Raw genomic sequence first — 27565 nt, 5'->3', positions numbered from 1 at the left:
ACAGTCCAAACTGATGTTCCTTCCAAACATTCAAAGAGTTAGCACCTTAGGGCCCCACCAAGCACACTGCATTTCCCTCACCCTTGTCTACAGTCAAGGCTTATCCCACACGATGACTGACGTTAATGATGACGGCAATTTAGAAACAGCAGTAACGATAACGATTACTCAGTGAGTGCTTACCTGGGCCAGATATCATCCTAAAAACTTTACACAGATTGACACTTTCTTGTCATTTAATCTTTATGACTGCACAACAGAGATAAAGAAAGAGGTTTAGAAAAATCACTGCAGGGCTGGCAAGTGGATGAAGCTAAATTCAAACCAAGCTCTGAATGACTGTCCAGTATTCTGGGAAGTCTGGAAAACTATCTGCCACTGGGAGTGTGACAGCTTCCCTGGGCTGAAGAGGAGATCAGTGGTGATATTAATAAATGGGACTGACTGATACACATACTGAAATGTGTCAAAGATTTGCAAAATGATTTAGGAGATTTGCATAACTCGGTGAACAAGTATTTTCCAAATGATGAATAAATAGTGTTAACACCATTCCAGAGCAAAAGAGCCATTCAAAGTACAAAGAGACCACTTGATTTAAAGGAATAAAATTTACAGACAGCTTTCACTGATGTGGTTTCAGATTCCACATTACAGATTCCTTTAAGAAACTACCCATGCTAAGTTCTGGTGTAATATCAAAGCAAATGTCCACAGCTATCTGAAAAGGCTACTCAAATACTCCTCCCTTCCCAACCATGTTTTCCCACACTTCCACCACAGCAATATATGGCAACAGACTGAATGCAGAAGCAGACAGGGGAATCCTTGTCTTAATGTCTCCTATTAAGCCAGACATTACAGAGATTTGCAAAAGTATAAAACTATGCTACTCTTACCACTAAATTAGGTTTTGTTTTGGAAAACATGGGTATTTTCTTTCTTTCTTTTTGAGACAGAGTGTCGCTGTTGCCCAGGCTGGAATGCAGTGGTGTGATCTTGGCTCACTTCAACCTCCGCCTTCTGGGTTCAAATGATTCTTGTGCCTCAGCCTCCCCAGTAATTGTGACTAAAGATGTGTGCCACCACACCCAGCTAATTTTCGTATTTTTAGTAGAGACGGGGTTTCACCATGTTGGCCAGGCTGGTCTTGAACTCCTGGCCTCAAGTGATCCACTGCTCACCAGTGTTAGCCACTGGTCAACGTGGCTAAATCACTAAAAATGTGCTATTTCTGTTAAAATGTAATAGGTTTATTATATTTTAATAAATTAATAAATACATGTTTAAAAATTTTTCCAGTTTAATTTCAAATTGGTCAATAGCAATAGCTAAATTCACATAAAGAGTGCTCTTTCAGGTCCTGCATAGTTTTTTTAGGAGCACTGGGGCCCTGAGACCCACTGCCTCACGCCAGCCTCGCTCCAGGGAGTGTCCTGGGGGTGGCGGGGTTTTCCTGCTTTCCTGCAGCTCCTGCGCTTCCTCTGGTGCCAAGCATTTCCACACTCCTCTTTCCCTTCCCTGCCCCTACTGTCAACTTCCTGTTGAGGTTTCTTCTACAAGGCCTTTCCTTACTGCCTAGGTAAGATGTATGACTCTGAGCAAGTCATTTGGCACTTGTTAGAGCTTTAAACAGTTAGCTCTCTGCTTAGTACCTCTTACTCCCAACTAGATGCTTTTTGAGGGTAGGTGCCATGTGATTACGTCTTCTAGTTCTCTATATGCCCAAATGCCCAACATTGAGCCTTGCAAATAACAGGCACACACACAGACTCTCCTGTCTGAGCAGACCCATTCTGTAGGAAGCTACCGCTTCCGTTTCCTACACTGCATTCAGAGATCAGAAGCACACACGCGAGACCACAGGAGTGGAGTGTACTGCCTGTAGGATCCTAAAACACCATGAGAACAAAAACTTGATTCCTAAACACTCTAAGAACTCAGTGGCTGCGCAACTATTTGAAACGAGTAACCGTCATTATAATGTTTAGGACTCTTCACATTCAGATACCCAGCCTTTTTCGATGAAAAAGGTTCATTTTTGGAATTACCTCTTTGCTTGCCTTCAATTCCCATCAATTCTACACCTTTGTACCCTAATTTGCCAGGATTACCTGAAATGAGCTCACGTGTGTTGTCGCAGCCTGTGTATTTGGAGCTGTTTGGCATTCTCACATTCTTGGCACTACGGAGAGCTGAGAATCCACTGTTCCCCCTAAGAGCCATGCTATGCACAGCTTGGCTCCTAAGGAGTGGTCAATTAAGTTCTTCAAGAACATGTCCTCGCCGAATCCTCCTAACAGCAGTCCAAGCCAGTACCGTTACCCCCATCTGGAGGCAAGGACACTGGTACGAGCGCCAGCATAGCTTGCCTAAGGCCGCGCTGCGATGAAGTGGCAGATACAGACACGAGGGCCAAATGTACCCTTTTCAGGGAACTGAAACTCAAAAGGATGTTGGGATCATTCAGAGTGGAGTTAAATAACTCATATGCCTCAAAATGCCCTAAAAGCATCCTTCGCTTTATAAACACTGCACGGGAACTGATACTCAGAATAAAGACTAAGTTGTCATCCAAACACAAAAGCAAATTTACTACAATTAAGAAGGAAGAGCAGAGTTACACTGTTTTTAATAAAATTTCTATCCAAAATGTTCTACAAGGCAAGTGAATTTCAATTATCCCAGGCTTCCAGACAGGGTGTTTCTGTACTATTTTTGCTTATAGACTATAAGCAGATACGCTTGTGATAATCATCTCATGAGCTCTTTTTTTCATTTAAAAAACCTCATTACTTTTTTTTTTTTTAAGAATTTTAGTTTTTTTTTTTTTTTTTTTTTTTTTTTTTTTTAAAACCTGTAACAATGAGTTGGGTACAAAAGTAAAAAACTGAATCCTTGGGCCTTATCAAATATTTCCATATTTTTTTTTGAATGCAAGTTAATTTAACAACTTATCAACATATTTTAAAAATCTTATTTTCTGCTGTGTTAACAGGACTGTAGCACTGGGAAATAAAAATGGGTGGAGGTGGTGGAAGAATATACTTTATACCATTATGCATTCTGATTTTTAACAGTAAAGTGTTATTACAAACGCCTTATACTTGTATAGATCATTTTAGCTTTTCCCATTATTTTAATTAACATGTTATTGTGAATTTGAGACAATTTCCAAATAGTTCAAGATAAATCCTCAATCATACCCAGGAGTAATATACATGGACATACTCATGCAAAACCTGTAGGGGGAGAGGAGAAAAGACCCAGGGCATCCAAAAACGACAGAAAGAAGGTGGAGATAAGAATGTGCTACTCTGGCTGGGCGTGGTGGCTCACGCCTGTAATCCCAGCACTTTGGGAGGCTGAGGTGGACGGATCATCTGAGGTCAGGAGTTCGAGACTAGCCTAGCCAACATGATGAAACCCCACCGCTACTAAAAATACAAAATAATTAGCTGGGTGTGGTGGCAGGTGCCTGTAATCCCAGCTACTTAGGAGGCTGAGGCAGGAGAATCGCTTGAACCCAGGAGGCAGAGGTTGCAGTGAGCTGAGATCACACCACTGTATTCCCACCTTGGTGACAGAGCGAGACTCTGCCTCAAAAAAAAAAAAAAAAAAAAAGAAAAAAAAAAAAAAAATGTGCTATTCTTTAAAAAACGTATTTACTAAAAGGAAGCCTGTTATTAATCAGTGATAAATAGAGATGCTTAACAAAGGTGTCCTTTAAAGTAGGATGGGAGCACTCCTGTCTAGCTTTCTACATGCCCCTGGCCCCAACAGTCAGGGAGGCACAGGAATTGAATGCATTTCACTGGCCACTGGTCTCCAGAGTGCAGGGTGAGCCTGGGGGTTACTCAAGATTGGGATGTAGGCCGGGCGCGGTGGCTCAAGCCTGTAATCCCAGCACTTTGGGAGGCCGAGACGGGCGGATCACAAGGTCAGGAGATCGAGACCATCCTGGCTAACACGGTGAAACCCCGTCTCTACTAAAAAATACAAAAAACTAGCCGGGCGAGGTGGCGGGCGCCTGTAGTCCCAGCTACTCGGGAGGCTGAGGCAGGAGAATGGCGTGAACCCGGGAGGCAGAGCTTGCAGTGAGCTGAGATCTGGCCAGTGCACTCCAGCTTGGGTGACAGAGCAAGACTCCGTCTCAAAAAAAAAAAAAAAAAAGATTGGGATGTAGAAAGAAAACAGCAGAGTGTCTATTTATACTTTTTTCTTCTACAAAGAACAAGAAATTATGACATACTATACTCAATAGATGAATTTAGACGCAGTGGAGGTGTGTGCTGGAGGTTGTTTTTGCTTCCAGGCAAGCGTGGACAGAAGAGTTTGGAGACCACTACTGGGCAGTGAAGGCTTTTGTAAATGAGTCTTAAATGATGAATACCACAGCCAGCTTCACTGATGTTGCTAGCAACATGTACCTCAATTACAGAAGGGAGTGAGAGCTGTGACATACATGCTTAGCCACCAAATCACAGAATATGAGGAAGTAAGGCTGAATCACTAAATTGTCACTATGCACCAAGAGGCACCATGTAAACTGCTTGTGGATAGGAAACTGAAAAAAAGAAGCCAAGCTCACATTTACATGACAAGTCTTGGTGGTCAAAAGAAATGCTCCAAGAAACCATAAAGGACCAACTTTCAGCACGGCAGCTGCAGGCAGACAGCAGAACCAGGACTTTCTGCTGCACAGATGTTGGGGTCTTCCAAATAAACATTACCCGGATGGAGCAAGGAGACACAGCTGTAAAAACCACCAGCCTAGACAGTGACAACTCAAAAGATACCCCAGGAGGTGCAGGCTCATAAGGGTGGGAAGTACTTCCTGGTCACTCAGGTAGTATTCACTAAGCAGCTGATGCAACCAAGTTTCAAACACAGAGACCACAGTGTGACCAGGTCAAGCACCACCCTCAGCTTCCATGTACATTTTTACTTTTTTAACTAGAGACAGGGTCTCACTACGTTGCCCAGGCTGGAGTACAGTGGTATAATCCTGGCTCACTGCAACCTCGACCTTCCAGGCTCAAGCCATCCTCCTGCCCTCCCTTTGAGTAGCTGGGACTACAGGCATGCACCTCCACACCCAGCTAAATTTTAAATTGTTTATAGAGACACAATCGCACTATGTTGGCTAAGGTTGGTACTGAACTCCTGGGCTCAAGCGATTCTCCTGCCTCAGCCTCCCATAAATGTTGGGATGACAGGTGTGAGCCACCACGCCAGCCGCACACGCATTCTTCCATGCACGGTGCTCCCAGGGTCCTGGGGAGGTCTATGCAAGTGGCGAGTCCACAGACAAGAGATCTCATGCAAAACAGAAAGAAGCGCTCAAGCTCTCAGAAAGGCAGGAGCCAACCTTTAGCGACAGTGCCATCTTGTCTTTCAAATATATTTATTCTTAGTACAAAGCGAGTAGGAACAAAGCTGAACTAACAACTTGAGGCAAATTTGGGATTCGTCATTAATATGTATTAAATTTCATTCCCCTCTATGTCCCAGATGAGGAAACTTAGCAGAGGATGAGTTTCCCCCACCAAGTAAACAAAAGCTCAGCAGTACTATTTTGTTTTTAAAGATAATATTTACATGCCATTTTTTGAAATGACCATTTCTCCATGACTTCTAGTGTCTCCTCTGTCCTAGAGCACGGTCTGTGCAGGCAGGGTTCTCTCTCTTCTTGGCCACTGCCTCATCCTGCACCACCTGGAGTCTGAGTTTCTAGAGCCCTAAAGGACTTGATGTCTGGTTGACTCCTGCGCCTGGTCCTTCCTCATGTTTTCACTGCTTGTGGCCCTTTGTATTTCCCATACAGATCTGGGGAGAACTTAAGAATTTGGCAGGATTGAGTCTTCCAGTGCATGAACATGGACTATTTCACCAATTACTCAAGTTCTCTTTAAATGTCTCCCAATAAAGTCTTCTAATTTTCTTTCAAAAATGTGTGAAACATTAATTTTCAGATTTTATTCTTAGGTATTTGCTATGTTTTGATGTCATCATCAGTGGTATCTTTAAAAACATTTAATGTTCTAACTGCTGTTGCAATAGAGAAAAAATGGTTTTTGAGTATCACTTCTATATGCAGCTATCTTGCTCAACTCTTAGGCGTTCTGATAACATATCTGTAAATCCCTCTGGTTTTCCCTTCATCTGCAAGTCCCCACACTGTTCATCTCTTTCTTATCTACTGGGCTGACCAGAACCTCTGAGCAACGCTGACAGGAGCAGTGAGAACGGCCACGTGCACCCATCTCCGACTCAGAGGGCAGCTTTTACTAGCTAACCACTGATTTGACGCTGCTCTAGCAGCCCGTGGATAACAGTTACCCGAGTAAGAAACTGAACTATGGATTCAATGCTATCCCAATCCATATCCCAATACACACTTCTGTGGAACTGAATACATGGATTCTAAAACATATGTGGAAATGCAAGGCATTAAGACTAACCAAGACACCCCCGAGAAGAACAAAGCTGGAGGACTTGCTGTTCTAGAAATCAAGACTTCCTGTAAAGCTTCATGAATGAAAACAGCCAGGCTCTGTGCTGTCACACAGGCTTGTGCATAAATCGACACCTGACTTGTGACAGCAGCAGGTTGCAGAAGAGTGAGGAAAAGTTGGCCTTTCAACATGTTGTGTTGGGACAACTAGGTACACAGTGACAAAAAAGAAAGGAAAGAAAAGAACAAAGAAAGAAAGGAAGAAACTGGATCAAATTATATACATATATATTAAAAAAACAAACTCCTGGTGGGTTATAGACTTAAATCTGAAAGGCAAAACTCTAATGCTTTTAAAAAATAATAGAGAAGAATGTCTTACATAGGGAAAGAAGTAGAGAAGGACTTCCTTAGACACAAAGCCAGTAATCATTAAAAGACTGGTTGATCTATATTAAAACTAAACATTTTTCTTCACCAAGACACCCACAAGGATGAAAAGGCAAGTCACAGGATAGAACTATCTGAATACATATAACCCACAGACTCATTCCCAGAACACACAAACATGTCCAATAACTCAGTAAGAAAGCTTCAGAGTACAAGCAGAAAAACAGGCAAAAGTCTTAACCAGGTTCTTCACAAAATACATCCAAATGGCTAATCACTATGAAGGGATCGTCACTCTAATCAATAATAACTAGAGAAATGCAAATTAAAACCACTACTGCCAACACCAAATAGTGCCTCAAGGAGCTGCTTTGTGGCTGGAGCCCGAACAGCACCATGGGCGGGGCAGTGCATTATCAGTGGTGTTGAGGATACACGCAGCTGACAGCTAGGACGGCACTCCTGGCATACCACCTCACGACACTCACACATACATGCATCACAACTGAGGTAAAGGAATGTCCACAGCACACCGTCCCAACAGCTCAGAGTAGAAACAACCAAATGCCCATTAGTGGTGGATTAGGTACATGTAAATGCAGTCTATATAACATTCCAAAGCGATAGAGATGAATGAAATACAGCTATACACAATATGGATACGCCTTACCGAATACTGTTGCATCAAAGGGGCCGATAAGGATTTATTCAGTATAACTTCATTTATAGGTAGAAACAAGCATCCCCAAAACTATAAAAGACTTATGGGGGCTTTTTGGGTGCCCAGCCTGAATGGTGGTTATGTGGGAATTTGCTTTATAATTATTCACTACACTTTTGTTTCATATGCTTCTGTATGTAAGTTATATTTCAAATAAAAAAAGGCTAAAGATACATGCATATGGCTAAAAAATGAAAATGGAAAGAACCTAGTGAGATGTGAGTCTCTTTGCCCACACCCACCCTCTGGCCTCCCTCTCTTTTCCCAACTCCCACTGTTGCCAATCGGGGCATCCCTGGGCTGCTCCAGCGGCGCACTCAGGTGCACGATTGTCAGCCGTTTTCTGCGTGGTTTTAGATGTGTTCACACCGACGACCTCTAAACTCACCTGGATCTACCTGAGACTGGAAGCCACACTTGCACATGCGAAATCCCAACAGTTTCTCTCTCTCTCTCTCTTTTTTTTTTTTTTTTGAGACTGAGTCTCGCTCTGTTGCTCAGGCAGGAGAGTAGGGGCATGATCTTGGCCCACTGCAACCTCTGCCTCTTGGGTTCAAGCGATTCTCCTGCCTCAGCCTCCTGATTAGTTGGAACTACAGGGGCCCGCCACCACACCTGGCTAATTTTTGTATTTTTAGTAGAGACGGGGTTTCACCATATTGGTCAAGCTGGTCTCGAACTCCTGACTTTGTGATCCGTCTGCCTCGGCCTCCCAAAGTGCTGGGATTACAGGCAGGAGCCACCACGCCCAGCCCCCCAACACAGTTTCTAACGTTCCTCTACATAGTGTTTCATGTTGAAGAATTAAAGCTTCGAATTTTTTTTTTAATTGAAAAACTTTCCCAATTAAGATAAGGATCTAGGTGATCTCTATTTTTTTCCTATTTATATGAAGATTCTCTCTTAAAAGAAAGATCAGTAATTATGCTTGCAAATGGATAAAATAAAAACTGTGGTATGACATGTTTATCAGATCTAAAGCATGGGTGGGGAACAATTGGGATATAAGAACTAAAGTCTCAAGACCAGGCACGGTGGCTCACGCCTGTAATCCCAGCACTCTGGGAGGCCGAGGCGGGTGGATCACGAGGTCAAGAGATTGAGACCATCCTGGCCAACATGGTGAAACTCCGTCTCTACTAAAAACACAAAAATTAGCTGGGCATGGTGGCGGGCGCCTGTAATCCCAGCTACTCGGGAGGCTAAGGCAGGAGAATCGCTTGAACCCAGGAGGTGGAGGTTGCAGTGAGCTGAGATCACGCCACTGTACTTCACTTCAGATTGGAGACAGAGTGAGACTCTGTCTCAAAATAAAAACAAAAAAAGAAAACTACAGTCTCAGAGCAGCCCCAACCATGAGGACGCAGCCTGCATCACTAGGAAGTCTTTCGCAAATGCATCCCATACATACACGCCAGGCACGGTGCTAGGCACTGACGATACAGAGATACATTAAAACACAGTATCTGACCTAAAACTACCAGAATATGGGAGGTGATGAATTCTGCTGGGAGACATGGAGATGAAGGCTCAGGGAAAACAGGAACCGCAGCTGAGGAGAGGCTGAAGTTGCTGGGAAGGCACTGAAGGCCGCATTACACAGGGGGACTGTCCAGAGGCACTCACTTGTCAATCACGGGGGGCCTGAAGTTACAGGAGAGATTAATCAGGCTGCATTCTCCTGGAAAATCAATTTTCCTCAAAAGACAGCACCTTAAAAACGAGGACAACTGATTATATTTTGCATACCCCACATTAATCACACTGGGTGCTTAATTATACATTTTCTCAGAGGAGGGTCTTTTGTCTTTTCACCGTTTTTATCCTCGGTATCTAAAACTGGCCAGCACGCAGTGGGCCACAGATGTTTGCGGAATGAACAGATCCATCTGAGGAAAACAAATTCAGGTAATTTAAAGGAGAGGTACTGTAATTTGAAATATATTTACATCAAAAGAACACCACCTGTATCAGAGTAGAATGCAACATCTGCATAAACTTTTAAGATAGAACTCAGGTCTTCCGAGAAACTGCTCTCACGCATTTCTCCTCTGTGGAATCTCTGCAGTCAGAGGTGCCCTGATCGAAACGTCTAACAAGTACGGTGGGAAGAGAGATTCGAATCAGAGGATTTTGAAGCAGATGAGTGATCCAACTTGATCTCTGTTCAGGAGAGACACAGGGGAACTGAAACCAAGAAGCCAGAGGCAGGCAGTTCTCCTTCAGAAGAGAGGAGCCTTAGCTACAGCCCACGAACCCAGCCCTCAGCCCTCTTCTAGGCAATCCCGACGTGCTTTCCTGGGTACAGGCCTGCCAGTCCTCATTTTTAGTAACAAGGATCTCTCACTCTATAAATCCAAGCTTCCACCAGTTGAAAGCTCGATAAACACAGCAATGAAATGCGCACTTCTATATATCTACGAAATGTCAAGACTAACTTCTACCCTGACCCTTAGCACCTAAATAACTTCAAAATTGGGTTAATCTTCTCACAGTTTGTAACTCAGTTGATGACTTCTGAAATTTACAATACATCTTTCTTAATTTCAAAGTGCAAGTGTCTTATTTTATCCATTCTAATATATACATTTTCCATATTAATGTTTCTAAAATCAAGTTGCATCTTTCACTTTTTCTTTTTTGGTAATTCTTTAAAAACGGTTTGGGCTACAATTAACAGCGCCTTAGGTGGGATGAGATATGGTATCTTAGCATCCCTACACATGTGACTCTGCTCAGGTTTCTAAACGGATATAATTTCATTCAAATGAAGCCAATGTCCCCGCCTCCCTCCGGGTCTGTCTGTCTGTACCACGCAATGTGAAGGAGTTGAAGCAAACTGGCTGTAGACAGCAGAAGGGATTTTAGAAGAGGCCGTGCCCACCCTAAGTGTTCCCCGTTCTAGCGTGTGGCTGCCTGCAGCTAGGTCTGTTTGGCGGGGCTCCATGAGAAACCAGGAGAGCCAGTGCACAGCCCTTCCTGTCACCAGGGATGCTGAAACCATCTTTCCACTCTGTGTGGGTAGATTTCGGGCAAAAGGAACAGTACCGCCAGGTACACTTCATTTGGGTACAAATTTGGTAACGTGGGGCTGGTCTGCAGTTTCTGCACTGACACTCTTATTTACATGTTTGGATAGAGACAACCTGTGGCTCACAATCCACCATGAACGTTCCAATGCTGTGGTTTATCCAGCTTTGTTGTACACATTTACCAAGGTTACATCATTTTTCCTGGAGAGAAAGATCTGCTGACCACAGGACCAAGCTGGGGTTCCCACAGGACCAAGCTGGGGTTCCCACAGGACCAAGCTGGGGTTCCCGCACAAACCTGAGGGGCTCCTACCTTAAGCCCTTGGGGTTTTTACTTGCATACGAAGAAAGGGGTAATATTCACTTTCCCCACAACTTTCTACCACCAACCCCATCTTTCCTTTCTCACGAAATTAACAGTATAATCTAATAAGGCAGAGATTTTTCATTTCAAAAAGCAGTGGTTGAAGCCAAATTCTAGTTCATTCATGCTTTCTGCCCATGAAGACTGGCAGCCTCTACCAGAGAATAGGTGGGGAAGGGTGGGGTAGGGTGGGGTGGGGTGGGGTGGAGGGGCACCCGGATGGAGAGAGGTCAGGCTGAAACGGGCGAAGGCCAGGAGAGGCTGCTTTCCTCAGAAAAGCTCTTCGGTGAATTTTTCGGTAAAGGGAGTCATGCGGAAGAGCAAACGGACTCCCGGTTCAGACTCCACTAGATCAGAACACGGCAAAGTCATGAAATTATTCTCAGCCTCAGGCTCCTCGTCTGTAAAATCTCCTGTGGACACACGCACATTCAGAATGAACTTTCACCCCAGCTGCGGACAAGAGGAATTCAACGGCGTTAGCTGAACTGGAAGATTCAGCTTTTCTTTTAAACAGGGAAAAGTTAAGACAGGTCAGACAAACTCTTGGGAATAAAGATATAAATCCAGCACAGCATTATGTCCTGATACAGGCCATATTTCCCACTTAGGACTCTAGTTCTAGCAAGCCTTGTGGAGAACAGACACTCAGGGCACTGATTAGTAAATGCTCAACACGCTCTGTGGAGCCCGTATCGCTTCACCTTCCACTCCCACCAGCACGCCTGGTGAAACGCTGAATATTAATACTATTACTGCACCTGGTGACCAGAAGCTCCAGCAATGCAGTAGCTCATTCACCCAAAGAACAACGGCAGGTACCATCTCAGGAAAAGTAACAGCTCTTAACATTTGACAAGAAGATGTAATAGTATCTTTTCAATTCCATCTTGAAATTGATTCCAGAACCTTCAATGTGTTTACCAGCAGACAAAGCAGTGTAGGGTGTGAAAAAGATACACTGAAAATACACATACATTTTTTTCAGTCCCTTTTTATGTTCTCTACTTCCTTTCTCCATGTCTCCAACAGAGGAGGTTCAAGTGCTTCCTTCTAGACAAGAACTCTTGCTGAAGCTTGGCTCTTCCTGCAAATGACGTCCAGCACAGGGATGGCAGCAGGGAGGATCGGTGCAGGACACAACCAAATGAGCATGTGGCCTGTGTGCCAGGACCTACGGGGCCCTGGGCTGCTCCCGGAGCTCCAGTCTCGCAGAGCTGGAGGGATCTGGGCCACAGAGCAACACAGGTACCATGTCACATGCCAGAAACCACGATATCAGGACTGTGTGCATGTACACGTGTGTCCAATCTCTGGGGAGGTGAGACAGAGAGAAACCAGTGCCAGAGCGCTCCGGCCCCTCCCGCAAGCTACCAGCCTCCTCGAACTTGTCACATACCCACCACTCCACTCTCTAAGATTCAAATTAGTTACCTGGTATTGGTATTAACCTGCTTTGTGTTCCAGCCTCCACCTCACCTGCCCATCAACTCAAAAAAAAAAAAAAATATATATATATGATGACCACTTTAAGATGGATGATGATGAAAATGAGTACCAGCTGTCTTTAAGAACAGTCTTTAAGAACAGTAGGGTCTGGCGCAAAGGATGAATTGTGCTTTGTTGAAGCAGAGGCAATGAACGATGAAGGTAGTTGGATTAAGGTAACACGGCTTTGAAAACATCAGTACAGCCAAGGGCTTCCCTTGGGCTCTGAAATACCACCACCTGTGGCCTTGTGGGTGAAGTGTGGTTCAGGGCCCAGGCATATCAATGGATGGCACTTAGTAGCTGGGGAGGAAGATGCAGAGTCAGAGAGACAGGAGGATGTTAAACTCTTCAGAATATCTGGAAAGCGATCTCCCCCTGGAGGTGGTAGCAAGGTTCCGCAGAAAAAAGTAAAGTTTGCTGCTGCTGAAGATGATGATGATGAAGATGAGAAGGAAACTGAGGACAAATCTCCAGTGAAGAAATCTATACGAGATACTCTAGTCAATCATGCACAAAAATCAAACCAGAATGGAAAAGACCCCAAGTCACCAATGTCAAGAAAAGGTCAAGAACCCTTCAAAAAACAGGAAAATACTCCTAAAACACCAGAAGAACCTAGTTCTGCAGAAGACATTAAAGCAAAAATGCAGCCAAGTATAGTAAAAGGTGGTTCTCTTTCAAAGTGGAAGCCAAGATAATCAATTATGTGAATGGCTTCTGGATGACTGACTGGGGGCTACTGAAGATCTCTGGCAGGGCAGGAAGTCTCTTTAAGAAAATAAACAGTTAAAAATGTTCCATCTTATTTCCTATCTCTGACAGTTGATATGTGGCAGTCCTTTTTATAATGCAGAATGAGAACTTCCCCTACCGTGTTTGATAAATGCTGTCCAGGTTCCATTATCAAGAATATATTGTCCAAAATGCCCATTTGTTTTAGACAGGGTCTTGCTCTGTCACCCAGACGGGAGTGCAGTGGTGTGATCACAGCTCACTGTAGCCTCAACTTCCTGGGCTCAAGTGATCCTCCCACCCCAGCCTTCCAAGTAGTTAGAACCACAGGCACATGCCACCACTCCCAGCTAATCTTTTTATTTGTTCTCGTAGAAGACAGAGTCTTGCTATGTTGCCCAGGTTGGTCTTGAACTCCTGGGCTCAATCGATCTTTCCATTCTGGCCTACCAAAGTGCGGGGATTACAGGGGTGAGCCACCACGCCCAGCCCAAAATGCCTGTTTAGTTATTAAAGACAGAACTCCACTCTCTGCTTGGTTTTAAGTACGTATGGAATGTTATGACAGGACATAGTAGTAGCAGTGATCAGACATGGAAACAGTGGGGAGATTAAAAAAAATATGCGAAATAAAACTCAGTATTTTAATAAACAAAAAAGAAAAAAGACACATCACTCCCACCCATGCCCTCCCGAGCTAAGGCTGGTCTATCCATGCCAGGTGTGAGCAGGCACCACAGCCACGCTGCCATCAGGGGACGGACTGCACCTGGGGAGGGCTGGACACAGATCTGTGATCTGGAGGATGATTCGGGGATAGAAGATAAGCAGGCACCCCTCGGGTGGTGACTGTCGGTGACACGCAGCTCCGCAGGACAGTACCCTCATGCCTGTCACCAGCACACATGGGCGGGGACCCTGATGAGTGCACGCAGAGCACCCCGGTCGGGGCCGAACCCCAGCTTGCTCCTCACTCCCCTTTCCCCAGGATGCTCAGTGGCCGCTCACCAGCGGGAAAGCAAACCAACAAGCAAAGTAGCCACTGAGAGCCCACGGGCGCTCCCGCCCTCTCCTCCTGTTTCCATGGGGACTCGAGGGGGCAGGCTGCACCTGGAAACCTTGGCTTTCGACCGCTTTCTCAAAGGGTCCATCGAGTCACACTCCCTAAGTAACACGACTGTAATACAGCTGGCAGGTTATTCAAGACGTTCACCAGCTAAAAGGTTCGTTTTTCCACTGGAAGAATATGTCACCTAAAGATTTGATACGTTTATTATTCATGGAAACGAGGAACATTCTAGTGTTCGGGTAAGTGTTGAAAGACAGTGGACCCTTTTCTACCCATGTCTGTGCTGCCACTGAATTTGTTTTCTTGACACAGCAGGGTTTGGTGTGGGGAACCTGCAGGTATAAGGGGGCCTCTGGGGGACCTCCACGAGCTGGACTCTTCACAGCAGCCGCAAGAGGCGGCACTAGAAATCAGGTGCCAAGAAGCTCCATGGGGAGCTGAGAGCTCAGTGGTCTCTGAAGGAGGAGGTGCTCCTGCCTCCCAGACTAAGCCTGGGTGGCCTGTGAGGGACTGCATGACTCCAGCCTCCTGGCTGTCCACCTGGCTCTGGAGCCCTGCTCCCTGACCTGGTCCCACTGCCCCAGTTGGCCTCAAAGGGCCCCCTTTGACAGGTGCTTCCCTCCCCTGCCTCCCAGAAGCATGGGCGATCCTCTGCCTTACTCTCTACGGCTTTTCGTGTCTGTGGCTGGAAGGTTTCATTTCAAAAAGAACACCACAGTGACCGTGGGCAACCCCCTTCCTCGCCCCACCACAGTGACCGTGGGCACCCCCTTCCCTCGCCCCACCTCAGTGACCGTGGGCAACCCCCTTCCTCGCCCCACCTCCCCAGGTGAGGACTGACCACTCAGCAGGGAGCCTGGTGTCCGGAGGCAGAGGGAAAGTGTCTGTCTGGATACGGAACGAGCCGGCCCCATGTCTTTCAATGTGGAAGCCCAGTTTGGTGACCTGAGAGGTGGTGGCATTTGGGGAAACCTCCACAGGCCGTCCTCTAGATTCTACTTTTCTACATACAGTACTTCCTAAGATTTGCTCTTTATGGTCCAAGTTTTATAGCTAAACTAAAAACTTAACATTCATGGCCATTACTAGGCACAGTTGCCCCTTTCATTTCTAACTTTGAATCCTTCATTTAGCAAGTATCTGTAAAGCCTCGAAGACAGGAAGCAGCATTAAAACAAAGGTGTTAAGAACTTGGGGAGAAAGACGAAACCCGTGGGTTGGAATCCCAGCTCCACCTCTGACTACCTCAGTGACCCTGGGCAGAAAATGATCTCTTTGGGCCTCAGTTTTCTCAACTAGAAAATGGGAATAATTGTCTTTACTGGGGTTGATGTGAATTAAGAGATGTACAGTGCTTAGAAAAATCCCTGAAATATAGCGTGTCCTCAATAAATGTTGTTTTTTGGCTGGGCGCGGTGGCTCAAGCCTGTAATCCCAGCACTTTGGGAGGCCGAGACGGGCGGATCACGAGGTCAGGAGTTCGAGACTATCCTGGCTAACACGGTGAAACCCCGTCTCTACTAAAAAATACAAAAAAAAGCTAGCCGGGCGAGGTGGCTGGCGCCTGTAGTCCCAGCTACTCGGGAGGCTGAGGCAGGAGAATGGCGTGAACCCGGGAGGCAGAGCTTGCAGTGAGCTGAGATCCGGCCACTGCAGTCCAGCCGGGCGACAGAGCGAGACTCCGTCTCAAAAAAAAAAAAAAAAAAAAATGTTGTTTTTGTTTTTTGTTAATCATGTATCAAGTGACTAACTAGCATCTATAACTCAATCTTGTTACCGTCCCGATGGTAACGGAAGCAGCTAACGGAAGCAACATTGTCCCCCTCTCCAGGCATGTCCGAGCAGGCCTCTAATGCACTGCACTCAGCAACTAAATTTGTACCAAATGAAAGGCGGAATCTCAATTTGACAATGTCTGGTTCTGCATAACACAATTATGCATATGCCCTGATAAACAGCACAGCAATAGTGCTTTGCTGTTCTTGATCTTGTAACGGGCAGTGCAATAGGAACTACTTAAATGTTGGTCGAAAGAGGCTGAATGAACCCCAGATCCGATTATTACAGATGTACCCACTAGGTCACAGGGGAGCCAGTCTGTTTGGTGAGTTCACAGACATCTTAGTGAGGCACAGCAGGTGTTGCTGGAAGCTCACATGGGTAAGGGGATAAAAACCAGAAAGTAGCAAGCAGACGAAAAAGGCAAGAGACACGGCTATTAACCAGCTGCGACCAGTTGCTTGACCTTTTTGGGCCTCAGTTTCCACATCTGAAAAACGAGGTTCTTTCTGGTTCTTTTGAGACTATGAATAGAGAAAGCTTCTTTCAGGAACTCGAGTGCCAGCAGCAAATCCCAGAGAGGGGAAAAAATGAAAATACAACAGGGTCTCTAAACAGGAAAAGAGAAGAGAATAATGTGATATATATATTTTTTTAATCCAGGAAAATAATGTACAAGGTGGGCACTACAAGAAGGACCATATAAAAACCTATAAATGAAATCTTTCGCTCTGTGTATAGGTGACCATTGGTCTTTACAGGAAACAACTGAGTATTTGATGGCTAATGTGATATGTAAACATGTGTAACTTATTTTGAAGAATTTTCTTTTCAGAAAAATAATACATGCTCACTGTAAAATAGAAGAAAAAAAAAATCCAAACAACACAGGGAAGGCCAACCCAGAGAGAACACTGCGGACGTCTCCGGGTGTATGCCGACGAGTGCGCCACTGGGAGCCAGGCTTCATGGGCTCCTCTGTTCACTACCCACACCCCCCGGGTCCAGGATGTCTCACACGCCAACAAACAGGTAATGTCATCGTCAACTGTTTGAAATTTCACTTGACCTGTGTGCCACGATTCAATAAATCAAGTCGGGCTTCTCATGGTGTTCTTTAAAAAATATTACATCACAAATAACGCTTTGCTTTATGATTACAGATGGAGGATGGAATACATTTATCTGAGTCTACTCTCTTCTAAAACCGCACTAAAAAGACAAGGAATTTTGTAAAGCGTTTACACTTTCCAGGATGTGGGATCATGGGGCCGGAGGACACGCGGGGAGGCAGCCAGGCGCGCACTGGTGAAGCCTTACAGGCTCGGGTCAGGGTGTCCACAGCTGCCCGGGGAGTAGGGACACAGATGGGCAAGAAGAGGACTGGCAGGAAGTTCTTGCAGGCTGTTCTCACAGGCCCTGTGCCACCTGTGATCACATAACTTGACTCTGGAAATGTGTGTTCTTTTTTTTTTTTGGAGACAGAGTCTTGCTCTGTCGCCCAGGCTGGAGTGCAGAGGGGCGATCTTGGCTTACTGCAACGTCCGCCTTCCGAGTTCAAGCAATTCTCCTGACTCAATCTCCTGAGTAGCTGGATCACAGGTACATGCCACCATGCCCAGTTAATTTTTTGTATTTTTTCAGTAGAGACGGGGTTTCAGCATGTTGGCCAGGCTAGTCTCGAACTCCTGAACTCAGGTAATCCGCCTGTCGTGGCCTCCCAAAGTGCTGGGATTACAGGCATGAGCCACCATGCCCGGCCCTGGAAATGAGTGTTCTGTACTACCAGGGAATCTGCTTTGGTAACGGCTGGATAGGTTACAGTCAACACACACAGTGGGCAACAAGAAAGGCTTGAGAAAATATATTTTAAAAAATCTGTTTAGAGGTATCAACAAGCTCGTCAAACAGTGAAGATTTTTTTCCTTTTTTTTTTTTTTTTGAGATGGAGTTCTGCTCTTGTTGCCTAGGCTGGAGTGCAATGGCGTGATCTTGGCTCACTGCAACCTCCGCCTCCTGGGTTCAAGTGATTCTCCTGCCTCAGCCTCCCAAGGAGCTGCGATTATAGGCATGCGCCACCATGCCCAGCTAATTCTGTACTTTTAGCAGAGATGGGGTTTCACCATGTTGGCCAGGCTGGTCTCGAACTCCTGACCTCAGATGATCCACCTGCCTCAGCCTCCCAAAGTGCTGGGATTTACAGGCATGAGCCACTGAGCCCAGCCAAAATAGTGAAGATTTATACAACCAAGAAGAAAGGACAATGCGACCCTCAAGGGATAGGCTGTGCCAGGGGCTGCCTCCTCCTTCCCTGCGGCTCCTCCTTTCTCAGAAGATCATGTGCCTGGGAGGCGCAGCGCTTTGCTTTTCACAGCCGCCTGGGGCAAGGGGGACAAGAGGTGAGTCCAGGGCCCTGAAGGTAGAGGAGAGGCTGGTAAGACCGCCTGCTCGTTACAACATATAGAATATATGACAGAAGTGTGCAGCAAATGTGGCAAAATATTGACAAATGGGTGAAATTCGGATTAAATTCTTTACATCATTCTTCCAACTTTTCCATGCTTTTGAAATTATTTCAAAAAGTTAACAAATACGCAAACAAACTACAAATCAGGAATGGAAAGTGCATTTTACCAAATGCCATCTTCAGATTCACGAGACGCTTGCATTTACCTTCCTTCGACGATTACTACTTCCTGCACGCTATGATTTCTCACCTTTTTCCACCCCACTGGCTCCAGGTCTACTTGTCTCCACTCTCCCCACTTCAGGGGCTGTCTACCCCCTTCCAAAACCTGCTCTTTGGTTTCATTCTCTCTTTTCCTTAGTTGAATCATTTCTGCTTTTGTCTTTAAAGAACACAGTAATTCTTCAACTTACTTTGGTTCTTTTCTACCTCTTTAGTGTTTAAATCATTTCTTTTCATTCTTATTTAATAACAATCTTTACAGGTTAACTCTGTAAGCCATTATCTTATCTCATTTTTTCATGCATTTGGAGGCAACAGTGGTTCTGCACATGAGAACACAGCCAAGTCTGACAGCCTGGCCTGAATCTCAGTCTCCCACTTGCCAGCTGTCAATTCTGGGGCAAGTGATTGAGCCCACCCTTCCCATTCCCCCACCTGTGAAATGGGGATGAGGACAGCACCTTCTTCAAACAGGGACTGTGAGGAATGAGTGACATAATAAATGTACAATGCTTAGAACAGTGCTTTCAACATATTTATTAGGATTATTAGCTCTTATTCATTTAACAAGATTTGTTGAGTCTACTGAGCGCTAGTGTTCTAGAGGTTGAAGATAAAGCTTCCACGAAGCCTATGGTCCTTGGCTCCATGGACGTTCTGCCCGAGCGACGAAGCTCTTCTCGCCCCAAGGGACTCACAGGGATGCCTGGTTTCTGCCTGTGTGTTTATTTCTATTTTTATTGCATTATAATGTGAGAATATGGTTTCTAATTATTTCAAATTTTTGGAAATCACGTCTATTTCCTCTGTAAACTATTATATATTAAGTTTAAAAACTTATACCATGAGCATTTGTTTTCCAGCCATCACACCTGAAAGTCTCTACCGGCTCACAGTAGTAACAACTCACGTCTACCACACGACCTGTAAAGGGCCAAGAAGTCCAGGCGCGTCTCCCACCCGCACCGCACTCACCAATTTTGTCTTTAACTCCCTACACTTCTTGCTTTATATGTTTCAATGTTCAATCATTTAGGTCACACAAATCCATGGTAGTTACATCATCCCATGCACTGTATGCTTCAGCGTGATGAGTAACCCTGTTTCATTGATTATTGCTTTGTCTTCACAATTTAGCTTTGCCCAGCATTAATGTCACGACCCTTGCTTTTCTTCTGCATCTGCCCGACATATACCTTTACTCTCTATTTCTTTTTAATACTCTTTTATATAGTACCTATCTCTTCTTAGGATTTAAAGCCCAAGTTAGAAGATCCATGTTTGTTTCATTTGTTACTTAGAGTAACGCATATGTAAAGGTAAATATAACTGAAATTATAGAAATCATCTTTAAGCATTGCTAGCCTAGAAAAATGCATGCAACACCCCAGGCATTTAAAGTAGGGATATTATATTTAAAGAAATTTATTTTGTCTAAACAGTATTTTGAAAAAGAACTATCTGCAGATCCTGGCATGAGACGTAAGTTTCCAAAATAACAGAATGACTCATTTACAATACAAAACCAGTTACAACGGTGTGTGTGATTCTAGTAGCTCTGATTTTAGGCTAAGGGTGGCAGGTCGGGAGTAGAGAAAGAAGGGCAAGGGAGAGAAGGCTGGCAGCTCTGTCCATGCTTTGGGGGCTGCTGGGGTCTCGCTTGAGCTTGGGTTTGCTCTCCCTGCTGCTCCGCAGGCGGCCACAGTTGAAGGTCAGGGACTTCCAACCTCAGCTCAGCTGAAACCCTGCCCAGCTTTAGAGCCTCAACTGCAAAAAACCTTTCAGCTGCTAGGAAATCTTTGTTTTGTTTTTTTTTTTTGAGACAGACTCTCGCTCTGTCGCCCAGGCTGGAGTGCAGTGGCCGGATCTCAGCTCACTGCAAGCTCCGCCTCCCGGGTTCACGCCATTCTCCTGCCTCAGCCTCCCGAGTAGCTGGGACTACAGGCGCCGCCACCTCGCCCGGCTAGTTTTTTGTTTTTTTTTTAGTAGAGACGGGGTTTCACCGTGTTAGCCAGGATGGTCTTGATCTCCTGACCTCATGATCCACCCATCTCGGCCTCCCAAAGTGCTGGGATTACAGGCTTGAGCCACTGCGCCCAGCAGAAATCTAACTTTCTTCTTGTTGCTTGTGGATTGAAGAATTTCCTTAAGTAATTAAAAAAAATTAATTTCCCGTTGTATTTTATCTTACTAATGTTTCTTACTATTTTCACTTTTAATTCTTTTAAGGAATACTAATAGTTCATCGTTATTGGGTATTCTCTACATGCTGGTAATATATTACCATGACTTTTCTCAGTCCAGTAATCCTAGTAAGAACACAGAGAGGGGCTACCATCATGCCCATTAGACAGACAAGGACAGAGGTCTACCGAGAGGTTAAGGCGACAGCTCAGATGGGACAGTGCTGATGCCTGAGCCCAGGCAGGGCGGCTAGAGCACCTGGTGACCTGTGTGGGCAAGAGGCACCCCGTGAGGGGACACCTGTGCAGGCAGGGTGGTCCCACACATGCTACTGGTCCCTTACGGGGAGAAGATGGTCTCATCATTCCTGGTCAAGATGAAGACTGTGGCTGTCCCGGGAGACCTCAGATGCCTTAATGAGAATATTACTTCTAAGGCCTTTAAATTCCTCAATGGAAAAAGCCTGTGAATTGAAATCAATGGTTCCTAATACAAATCTGACATGGGCCAGGTTTCCCATTAGCCAGTATTACAGGTGAGAAGTGGGAAGGAGCCCTCTGAACAAACGTCTGGGACGCCACCTTAACTGCAAATCTGACTTGATAACATGATCACCAACCAAATACCTAAATCATCAACATTCCCCTCTACTGAGTTCTCCTGAGCACTTGCTGACTGTAAACTGCGTTCCCAGGTGGAAGTCACTGTGGAGTTTAGGCCACATCAGTTCCTGGGTGTAACTCACCTCCCAGCTCTGGGCCAACACCCTGCCCTGGGCTTCCCTTATCCCAATTCATCCCGCTCCCCCAGCCACAGGACAGCACCACATCTTTGCTTCCTTAGATGGCCCCAGCTGAGCAGCCCATGCTCCCACCACCGTGAGGAGCAGGCCAGTGTCAGGCTACCAGTTCTAGGGTTGCTGGGCAGTTGGCTGTGCTGGAATCAGAGACTCCCAGTCCCTGAAGACACAGGCTGCATTTTTTTTCCTTACTGTGAATATGCTTTGAATACACTCCTAAAAAGTAAACAAAACAAAACACTTCTCCAAGCCCCTGGCAAGTAGGCTTGGCACTGCCAAGCAGGCGGAGCAAAGCAGAACTCTGGCCAGACCTTCTAACCTTCCTCTGAGGCTCTGTAGCCACAGGCCCACCAGCGAGCTGGGTATAATCAAGTACCAAGTCAATCTCTGAGATTTGAGGACTTTTTCTCACAGCTTTTTGGCAAAGTCATCTTGAGAGAGGAAAGAGTAGCAGCAATGAGAGAGCTGATTTCTGATTTTCCCAGCATGTAATAAAGATCCCCTCCTCTCATCCCCATCCAGACTCCTGATAACCAAATTAATATCTTAATAAATCCTCAGTATGAATATCTCCAAGCAACCTGACAGGCCTGGGGCTTTAAGCATGCATTCTATGACCTCATAAATTACAGAGATTTGGAGGACAGGGCTGGCAATAAGCCAGTGAAATTTCACCCCCTAGACACTGAGTCTGGGAGGAGAATTTCTCCTTGAGCCATTTCTGCTGAACAGCCTCCTGATTGCAAGAGGAAAATTCCTCCTCAGATTAACTTGTTGGTGGCCTTGTGAGATACCTCAGCAGCTGTACTGAGACGCCACATCAAGGGACCATCTTTAGTTCCATTTTTTTAGAAGACTTTTTGTTTGGCTTGAAGAGCATCCCCCTGAAGCTGACCCTCAGTGCTGCCGTCACTGCTGCAGCCTCAGCACCTCAATGGCCTGTGTGTGCAGACAGGAGAACCGGACCAGGTCAAGGTCCCACCAGTTCTACAGACAAGGGTCTGGAGTCCAAGTAACCACACAGCATGCCCTGCTCAGATTCTCAGGGTGACTCTTCACATGGGATATAATCTGTCCTGACTGGATCACGTTTGCCACCCAGAGGAAGAGACAATGTTAAAACTTTGATTCAGGCTGGGTGTGGTGGCTGACGCTTATAATCCCAGCACTTTGGGAGGCTGAGTCAGGTGGATCACTTGAGGTCAGGAGTTTTGAGACCAGCCTGACCAACATGGTGAAACCCTGTCTCTACAAAAATACAAAAGTTAGCCGAGCGTGGTGGCGGGTGCCTGTAATCCCAGCTACATGGGAGGCTGTGGCAGGAGAATCACTTGAATCCGGGAGGCGGAGGTTACAGTGAGCTGAGATCCCACCACTACATTCCAGCCTGGACGACAGAGTGAGACTCCGTCTCAAAAACAAAAAATGCCAAAAAAACTCTTTGATTCAATAAAGCTGGGAAGTGAAAACCCCTAGTCATGTTAGGGAATTTCACAGGGCCTGACTGTTACCACAATGCCTTGAAAAAACAGTTTTGGAACAGTGAACTGACTCGGCAATTCACCTGGCTGGGGGTGGTGGAACTGAAGTTTAGGTCCATGTGCTCCCTCAAACTGTGTCCTCTCAAAATGGAACCCAACGAAATGTATCCTTCACAAAATCGCAAGGGGGCGTGTCTTTGGGGCCAGACAACAAGAGCAAAAAATGAAGGGAAAATTAAGAACAATGGTTCACCCAAGGTGGTGGTTTCTGAAGAATGATCAAACCATATAATTAATCCAATCATTTTAGGTAACTGTGTGATCCTCTACCAACTTCTGCCAAACTTGGAGAGTCTAGGAATCTTTGGCAACCCTATCTTCTTCAAACATCTGACCAATCAGAGCTGGCCAAGACATATCAGGCAAGACTCCTCATTACCAGAATGGCCGGGAAGCTCCACCTTGAATTAAAAACCTGACACCGGCCATGTGAACAGCAGCACCGGTGGCCTCTGGCCACGGCTGGCCAGGGGCGGACCTAGGCGCCCATGTTTTTCCTGGACCACACTCCAGGGCAGCTTGGAGCAAGAGTAAACAATTTGATCAAGGACAATGTTTTGACCAAGTCAACGTTTTTCTCCTGAAAACTGAAGCTATCAATGACTTTTCACTAGATGGAACATGGGAAGAATCAGGCAGCTCTAATCACTGCCAGTGTGGACATGACTGATTCCAGCACGTTTCAGATGCTGTGCCAAGTGTTCACACCCCAACCTCCCTGACCATCCACAACTGTCCTGTGAGAGAGAAACTGTTATCACTCCCATTTTACAAATGAAGAACAGCCATTCAACAGTTCAGTACTTGCTGGAGGTCCCACACTGCTAACTGTATTATGTTCCTGAGTAAAAGCAAAAGAGCATGCAGAGAAATTACACGGTAAAGTGTGGGGAAGAAGGGGCATGACACGCAGAGACTGGGAGTGGTGGGGTGGACGAGGACACAGAGGGGTCCCTCACGCTGCTGGAGTCTGGACCCTTCTGGCTCCATAGTCCAGCTCCACCCTGCTCCTCTGTGTGGAGTCCCTCCATGACTGTGCCTTAAAAACACGTGTGTTCATCTAAGCAAGCCCAAGTGCGTCTCCACTGCTTGTAACCCAAGAAAGAGATAGGAAGGTGTGTTCAGAACAGACTCCTCAGGTAGAGCCCAGAGTCGCCCACCCTGAGGTTTCTCGTACTTCAGTCCTGCATGAACACCTTCAAAATCGTCACAAATCTGTGTACAGTCATGCTTTTATTTACTTGGTATTTTGCTTTAAATGGATACACTTTTTTACTAAGACCTGTCCTAAGTAATAGTAATTCAAGAAACCATGGATTTGATGTGCTAATTTTATAGTTTCACATTCATCGATATATAATTATTAAAGTAAAATAATACTCAACTCTGAATCACTTAAAATAACTGGCATAAGTAGTGGTGTGCACTTGCTGCACTTGGAGGAATCCTGGGCTCTCCCACAGCATCAAGAAAGAAGGTAACAAGAAATCCTCTATTTGGCCTAAGCTGTAGATTTCTATGTTGACTATTATTGCTCAACAAATCTCCAATGATTACCTGAATGAGAAGCAAGAGAATCACTTTACCTCTCTTCTGTTCTGCTCCTTTTCATTATGAGGACAGACGGACCACTTGCTCTCAGCCTTTGCTAATCCCCTGCTAGTCTTTGGTTCTATACATGCAATACTATTTAGAAGCTCAGGATTAGAATATTTCCATGGATCCAAGGCTATCTATGCGTTCTTGTAAGTTTTGCCTTCAAAGCTGTATCATAATATTGCTGCTTAAATAAGAATGCCTTTGGACAAGTTAAACTCAACTTTAAAGCCAATGTAAGTTAACAGACCACAGCGGTCCATGTAGGGGATTGGTTCTAGGACCACCACGCTTACCCAAATCCACGCATATTCAAGTCCCACAGTCGGCCCGCAGAACCCGTGCGTATGAAAAGTTGGCCCTCTGTATACACAGGTCTCGAATCTTGTGCATTTGCAATCTGCATTTGGTTGAAAAAAATCCACATATAAGTGGACCTGTGCAGTTCAAACTTGTGACGTTCAGGGGTCAACTGTAATTCTTGTACTTATTTAAGGAATGTACTACGATAAGGAGTAGTACCCCATCTTACAACTAGACAGGATGATAAGCATCTTCCTTTATGCATCTGCAATGGTTTTAGTACCACCAACTGGAAGGAAGCTTAAAAAGATGCTATGCCCACTGGCCCATTAGTAGTGTAAAAAAAATTTCTGAAACTGTTGAATAGCCCCATTCAAAAGTTGAACTGGTCCTCCTAACTGGCTTCTAGTTATTTTGTTTCCTTTAACACACTGTTGCACATGTTTCAATAGTTTAAGCCTTATCAAATTCTTTTCTGGATGTAGCCAAAAATAAACATAATGTCATACATAAATATAAGCATGTTTTATACATTAAGATATCTATGCCAACATATCACAGATAACATATTAAGAAGGCTCATATTTCATTTATGGTAAAACAAGCACGAATAAACAAACAAAACTCAGCACTTTTCTCCCCAGGTGTGGAGTGAGGTGCCCTTCTGCTGGGCTCTGTTAATGTCCCTGCGTAGCTGCCAGCCCTGCACATGACACACGATGTTGTCATTTGCACATGGGTTGTTAGTCTGTAATTTTCCACCAGCTATAACAGGATCAGACACAAAAGTGCTCGGAAGCGTTTGCTGAATGAAGAAACTTACAATAAAGCCCCAATACCTGCAAATGCTGCTGTGATGGTAATGTACTTATCACTCTAACTGAAGACAATCTTTGCATCCTCTTGCCCCCTTAATGACACTTCCATTTTACTTTAAATTATACATATTTATGTTCTCTTAGACTGCAAGCTCCCTGAGGGCAGGCAGGTTCTATTGCTGCTTCTCTGTATTCCTTGCTGGATGAAACTGAATTTTTTCTTCTTTTTTCTGAGACGGAGTCTCACTCTGTCGCCCAGGCTGGAGTGCAGTGGCGCGATCTCCGCTCACTGCAAGCTCTGCCGCCTCCTGGGTTCATGCCATTCTCCTGCCTCAGTCTCCCCAGAAGCTGGGACTACAGGTGCCCACCACCACGCCTGGCTAATTTTTTTGTATTTTTAGTAGAGACAGGGTTTCACTGTGTTAGCCAGGATGGTCTCGATCTCCTGACCTCGTGATCTGCCCGCCTCGGCCTCCCAAAGTGCTAGGATTATAGGCGTGAGCCACCACACCCGGCCGAAACTGAATTTTTAATTCACATCTTTAAACCCCAGTATCTTATATTTGACCCAACTTAACAGAAGCTGCAGGTTTCTTTTAATAGAATGACATGTTTATATTAATTATAACTAAGTACCACTGCTAGAATGGTACTTAAAATGGTCCAGATACACTTCAGGATGAGTGTTTGGAGCAGAGACAGAAGCCTGCCTCAGGATTCATTCAGGTGCAGGCTGTGGACTTGTTGTCCAAAGCACGTCCAATCCGGGGCCCCACCTCGGGTGGATTTTCTGTTGCTCTGATTTATGCTGATTTGGGCCAACACTTGGCTGCCTCAAAGCAGGACTGAATCGGGTCACAACTACCAAGGGTACAATGTAGCATTTGTTTGCAATTCTGAATGGATCATCCTTTGTTAATGTAAGCGAAACCCTGTGTCTTGTCTGGAGACAGCAGTGTAGAGTTCCCAAGTTCTACTTGTGATAACTAAAGGTTTCACTGAAATAAAACTTTACATGGGCTGCAAAATATGAGTTGGTAACAGGAACCCGAATTAATGAACTTGGAAACTCTCATTCTCCTATGGATTAGAACATATTTAAGTCTTGAAAAATGAATGGGAGAACATAATTTTAGGAATTATTTAGATCTATCTTGAATATAGATGCTTTTCTTTACAAAATGGTATTGTACACACTCTGAAGGTTCAGAAAATACCATTCACGTCCTAATCTCGTTTCTGGCTCTTACCAGGAAAGAAAGCTAAGCAACAACTTGTGTCACAGAGGACCAAACAGAAACAAGTTTTGAAAAAAAATTTTTTTTTGTGTTTGTTTTGCCACTATGGACACTAAAACCAGTGTTCGGTCCCTACGAGTAACATTTCAATACTGCAAAAAAGAAAAATACGACAGTAACAGAACAACCAAACTGAGACTAAGCAGCACCTTTGAAGACACTCAATTTGAAGGCACTGCGTAAGGATGACCTGCGGGCAGGAAGGCCACCATGTGGAGCTGGGTGTCTGATGAGGGGCATCTTGCGTTGCCTGCTCTCGTTGTGATCAGGGTCCGTGCATGAAAAACTGTCTAAACACTGAC

General features: G+C 45.1%; 1 protein-coding gene across 10 annotated transcripts in view; it reads right to left on the bottom strand.

The window, feature by feature from the left end:
• PPP2R5C (protein phosphatase 2 regulatory subunit B'gamma) overlaps positions 1-27565 on the bottom strand; it is a 168760-nt gene that overhangs the window by 71770 nt on the left and 69425 nt on the right. For 3 of the 10 annotated variants that reach the window (XM_030931403.1, XM_030931405.1, XM_030931404.1), the window contains exon 2: positions 25141-25244. The exons of the other annotated variants lie outside the window; for them this stretch is intronic. The gene's annotated coding sequence lies outside the window, so the exon portion shown is untranslated. The remainder of the gene's footprint in view (positions 1-25140; positions 25245-27565) is intronic. 10 annotated transcript variants of the gene reach the window in all.

Source organism: Rhinopithecus roxellana, chromosome 5, assembly GCF_007565055.1.
Source record: "Rhinopithecus roxellana isolate Shanxi Qingling chromosome 5, ASM756505v1, whole genome shotgun sequence".
NCBI lineage: Eukaryota > Metazoa > Chordata > Mammalia > Primates > Cercopithecidae > Rhinopithecus > Rhinopithecus roxellana.
This window is presented reverse-complemented; position numbering and strand designations above follow the sequence as displayed.